Consider the following 6396-nt stretch of genomic DNA (forward strand, 5'->3'; position numbering starts at 1 on the left):
TGTTTTTTTGAATTCCACTGCTAATAAATTACGGCCACTGCTTTTATCTCATGCATTCAGCGAGCGACATGATGCTCCATTTGCAGAGATATAATCATTAGATTTTTTATTAATTAATATAACCGTGTTTGCTATACACATTATTTCTGTTTGGTAAATTAGCTGTTGATTTTTACATAAGAATCCGCTGATACGTTTGTCAGGCTGGTTGGTTTTTGCAGAAATTAATTTTGTTTCAAGTGAATTCGATCATTTTTCTCCGTTATAGTTTGTTATCATTATCTTTCAAACTATCCACGCCGTGTCTCATTATGTACAGACAGTGAGTTCACATTACGAAAACATGCATGAGACCAAGTGCATATTTTTTATTTGTAATAGGTATTTAACAGATACATGCTTTTAGTTCAGCCATTTTTCAATATCAAGTCAAAGCTGAAACAAAAGTAAAGGGATCTTACGTTTAAGTGACATTGAGTACCTTTCAATTAATTTCAATCATGACATCAATATGTCAAATTTCGGTGGTATTTTGATAATTTTGCACATGTAAAATGTATTTCATTTGAACTGTATAATGTGAATTACTTCCCCAGAAAGTATAAAAAGTGGTGTGTACTTGTATTTGAAACATACACACCTAATGACACGTTAATAACCAATTCAAGATAAGTAAAAATAAATTAAGACATCGCGAATAGTGCAATGGAATTTTGAAACAGAAATATTGATGTTAAGGAGGTAGGTTACCTTCATATTTGTAAGTGCGCATGTCCAACCGGAAGCTAACGTGACGATTTACGACGACGTTTAAGATAAACTAAATGTGTTTGTATATCCATTCTTCTGAAAACAAATCATGAACCTGTCTCCGATCTGATGCTTTATGGTTTAATAATGCAGAAATAATGAATAAATTGCCGCAGAAACGCAGAAACGCTTCAAAACAATGTTGCTTTAAAATGACGTCATTGACGTCATGACGTTAAGTGTCAGTTACCGCGCAAAATTAATAGCTTTTATTTTGAAAGTACGTAATTCTGTGCATTTTCTTTATTTGAACTATTTTCAAACAGCTATTATTTGCTGAAATATTATTTATGAGTCTTTTGCTCTGAATAACAATCAATATTTTGTTTCTTTTATGTAGTTAAATTGAAATGTTATGCGGAATGTAAGAAAATGGATGATGGTAACCGATGTTACTTGGAATATATTTGGGTGAAAGGTTACTTGTTTACGGCCATTTTCAAAATAAAAAGCTTGCAGTTTGATTTGTAATACCTATTTTTCTGTTTTCGTTGATAATTTGTTAGTTATATACTAAAACTGAGCTCTAAAATTGTTCAAATTTCAGTAGAAAATTGTGATTTCTTGAATTGAATTGATGTTACCATGGAAACGAAGCCCGTGACCTATATATCTAAATGTAAAATTCAAAAGCGTTGACACTGGTCTATTTAAGGAACACAACTTCGGCTTTTTTATTTTCATTTCAACAACATCCATGAGAATAATAGCACATGCTGAACGATTTTTCCATGAAAAATGCAAGACGAAGGGTACTGCTGTAAGTATTTTAAGCTGTGAAATGTGTTTGAATAAATACAAATAACACGAAAATATAACTTACGTTTGAAATGATATGTTTTGAAGCTACATTAACAAGAAAGATAATTTTATTCAAAATTTTTTTATAACAAATTGCGACAAAAAGCAAGATATAAGCTATTTTAAACATCTCTGTTGTCATGGTTACTTTAAACTTTAAGAAAAATAGGGTACCATGTAAAGTGCTTGGTATTTTGCTAATAATATTACCCAAATATTCCATGTTGGTCATTAACAGAATGGCACTTAACCCGTCGAAAACCCCGTTTTTATACATAGTTGTTTAAAAATGAGCGAAAATGCGTTACCAAGGAAACACGAGGCCCGCGACATATACATTTTAAGCTTATATTAGAAAGCTAACGCGCATACTAAAAAAAATTATCAATTATGCAGACTTCTACGGATATCAGTGAAACTAAAATACACTGAAAAGTGTTAAATATCCGTATTTTCCTTCTTTTTTCAATATAAAATACCTTTGGAGGGTCATGTTCTTTAAACCTGGATAAAAATTGAACTTGAAGGGCCAGAGAAAAACGAAATTGAGATTGTAGCTGTTAAAACATCATATTACACAAAATACAAAAAATTGCAGCGGTTCAACTAATTTGAATTTTCCTTGGTAACAAGGTAACCTGCCTCCTTAATATACTTGTTTTTTATTGCATACGAGTGTTATAACAGGACTCTAGTGTATAATGTATATATACATTAATTGCCTTTGTTTTACGAGGTGTGTTGTATAGACAAGGTTTATTCAATGGACAAATTACTGTGTTTGTAATCATTTTGTTAGATTTAACAATGTAAACACTCCAATTTAGAACGCAATCAGGACCCATTCCGCCTTACACGTTAACAGATGAAAGACATCGAAAAAAAGTTATACGCTACTAGCTATAATTCGTTAGCAATTGCAATTAAATTTAACGTACGTTTTTCTTTGTTTTTATTTACCTCCATGCAATGTTACGTTCCAAAATGATAAACATAATCAAAACTGACGATGTACTGTCAGACTTTCCCTTTGTCAGCAATAACACATCTTTTAAACTTCTGACAGTTATGGATGTAGACAAAGGCTAGACACATACATCACTGCTATTCCCGAGATTAACAGCATTAAGCGTTTGTAAAAATTATAAAAATGGATACATATTTGGTCCCGTAATGTAGACCTCCCCAACCCCTCTCTGTCTCTCTCTGTCTGTCTCGCTCGCTGACTCACTCTATGTCTGTATAAAGGGTTAGATTGAGAAAATAGGATACACACATCAACAAAATACCTTTCAAACATACCGGATCTAAAAATGATACAAGAACATCAGAAATATAGTGTTTGAGAAAATAAAGGTTCAAACAGTGGAAAGTAATATTTAAGCTAGCATAATCTTCAGAATACAACGTACATCACATATTGAATGTTTTAATTTCAGTCATCATACCTTACACCAAATACAGTGGTACTAGTATAACACTTTGCCTGCGTTCTGTCATTTGCACTTCTCAATTTAAAAACAAATTTGAACACTTTGACCTGGTAATGCGGTATTTCAAAAACAGTCTATTTCCGTTTTTGTTTCAAAACAAAACTTTTGCTGTGCCAACAACATTAGTAACTTACTTAGAGTATTTAAGTGAATTACTAACTTTATTTTTTGGTTCTGTTTCACGACATGTTTTGCCTTTGCATATAAGAACAAAAATTACTTTATTCTAAGTGCTATTGTAAAAACTCCCATAACATTGTATCGTGTTTACACTCAGTCGGCTGAACCAGGAAATATTTCTTTAAAAGAAGTAAAATGAAACAGATCATGCAATTTATTGTCCCCTTGACGACTTAAAATGGGAAAATTCTATAAGAAACAAAATTAAAACGTGGAAATATTACACCAAGGAAGACACTAAAAGTTTTGCTACTGTTCATTTGGTTTGTACACTTTGTTGAAAAGAAACGAGGAAACATTTGCGCGACTGAAATGGTTTTAAATTAGTACATCTCTTTGCATCAAACACTCCTTGCATCATGGTTGACTTTCAAATTTAAATTGTAAACGTTACACCGTTTCGTCCATTCAGTTATCATTTTAGCATTATATCTGCACATTCTGCAGTTTCATACATTCAACTTGATGCATATTGGCTTATTAAATTGAGTGAAATACACTGTACTGTCATAATCTACATTTTGGGATAATTGTTGTGAATCGGTATAAATATTTCTTATGATTTAAATAAAGACTTGTGCTTTGCTGCTCCCTGCAATATTTACACTTCCAGATACATTGTGTAACTATTCTGGGTTTCAATTAATCTCTCTTCATTGCGCTACCACAATACATATAAAGGAGGGCACCTGGGTAGAACCACCGACCTCCCGTAAGCCAGCTGGATGGCTTCCTCACATGAGAAATTTAACGCCCCGAATGAGGCTCGAACCCTGATCGATGAGGGGCAAGTGATTTGACGCCATAGGCCTTAACTACTAGGCCACGGAGGCCCCTACAATTACAAATTCATGATTTCATAATATATGCAAACTTTAAAAATAGTGTTATGTATATGTCATTCCCCTTTAATTTGTTTTACTTTATTGGTGAGTCATTGTTTACTAACCTAGTTTTGAGACATCCTGAATATTCTATATATTTCTACTGTGTTCCAGAATATTCTACACCAATACTGATAAACAATTATTAAGGATTGTCCTTGATTTTTCCAGAATGTTCTTTTTATTCTAAGTGTTACATGAAAGTTCTGGAACCTTCAATGATATATTAAATAGGGTGCTTTCTGACACTAGGCCAGAACTGACAGTTATTGTATTATTGAAAACTTTCCTGTATTTCTTAACAACAAAATATTACCAGTTCGCATATTTAACATTTGAAGGATTTTAATTAAAATTGTGGATTTAAAAAGTTATCTTTGAAGAGAGGATTTATTCATTCTTTGGATATACTAAATTCAATTTTGAAATGTTGTGAAATATTCTGGAATTTATACTGATTGGATTCAAGTACAATCTCCTAAAATTGTTTAATGTAACTACCACATTTATATAAAAAGACTTCAACTGAGCTTGTTATTGAGATGTAATAAAGCATTCAACATCCCCTCTGCACCCGCCAATGCTGAATTCTGGCATGCAAACTGAATAGCCTCTATGTCTCCAAAGGTCATTCAGAAGGCAACACTGACGCACTAGACCACATTTATAGTTCGGTTTTCAAGCCAGCGATGTTTTTGCATGAAAATAAACTTTACTGATTATCCGATATAAACATTTCTCCGTTTATCTCGTGCATTCAGTTTGATGCTTCGTTTGATCCGATTTTATTGCAAATTTCATTCAAACATTATGTTATGTTTTATGTTTTTCGGGGAATTAGTTTAAAGACGCTAAGTTTGTCGGCAAAATATTAAATGGTGTGTACTGCAAAAGCTGTTTGAAAGTTTTTCTATAATTAATATCGTTTGAGAGAGTTGTTTGTCGATTCAGATTGGAATAATTTATGACAATAAAAAACATTTGTCAGTGCAATATTTTCGAGTGAACGAGTGAATTAACGAGTGCATGTTTATCGATGTCAAACTAGAAATCTTTTATAACATACTTATAATCACAAAGGCTTGAATTAATTTACAGTAGCAACGTAAATAAATATTATTGCATCACACAACAAGAACATTTAAAACTATATCTTCCCAAATTGTTGGACCTCTTGATGCCAAAACACACTATCAATAACTGTTTTATTGTCTAGTCAATTCTTGAAATGCTACGTTTCTTTGATTAAATTTTAAAATAACATAAGAAGCGTAATTGGAAGCTCAGTTTGTACAGATTTTACAAACGTAAGTTTGCATCAATGTATGTATTGCATGTATAATGAATGTATGTTTTATTAGCATTGTTGGAAAACGCCCCTCGATCTTTTTGGCGATATATTTCATAATCATACTACTCTTATCAAGTGTCTCACATTTTTATACGAATATATGTTTAGTAACATATCAAAATTTAAATAAATCAAATTGTGCAAAGACATTATTTTATTTCTTTTACGAACTCTATCCATTTAAAAAAAAATCACAAAAATACACATAAATGTACTGCTTTTATAAAACAAGCAAATATAATATTTTATGAGACAGAGGTATAGATATGACGTTTCACTAATATGTGGTTAAATATCAAACCAAATTCAGATATTTACCAAAGATATGGCAGAATAAAGAAATTAGTTTGTCGTTGTCAAAGTTTTCTTGCCTTATAACGAAATTCGCTCGTTTGTAAATTGAATTGTACTCATTTAGATGTAGTTTTGTCAATTGGGTTAAAGCGACAGAATGAATAAAATGACACCATAGCATCATTAGATTTCGTTAAAATTTTCATAAATATTTTTCAACCTATTTTCTAAATATGTGAGAAATTTTAAAAGTATACTGTTAGTAATATGAAAGATGTTGATATATATATAAAGAGAAGCTGGAGACTTTGCTCGTCGATGGACTCGCTGTCATATCATAAAGGCAGAACTCGGTGAAATATATGAGATATAGATCAGTAAAAAAGAGTTAAGTCTTTCGATGTCAATTATCAGTTTTCTTTGATAATTATTCAAACACTTAATGAATCATTATTAATAGGTAAGTGATGAAAGATGAAAATCCATGGGAAACTTTTATCGAATCGGACTGAAGATGTGATGGATGGCAAAATGTCGAATCACTTCCTTATCCCCGTTATGGGTTTGAAACTCGTATGTGTTA

The sequence above is a fragment of the Mercenaria mercenaria genome, chromosome 4, assembly GCF_021730395.1.
Source record: "Mercenaria mercenaria strain notata chromosome 4, MADL_Memer_1, whole genome shotgun sequence".
Taxonomy (NCBI): Eukaryota; Metazoa; Mollusca; class Bivalvia; order Venerida; family Veneridae; genus Mercenaria; species Mercenaria mercenaria.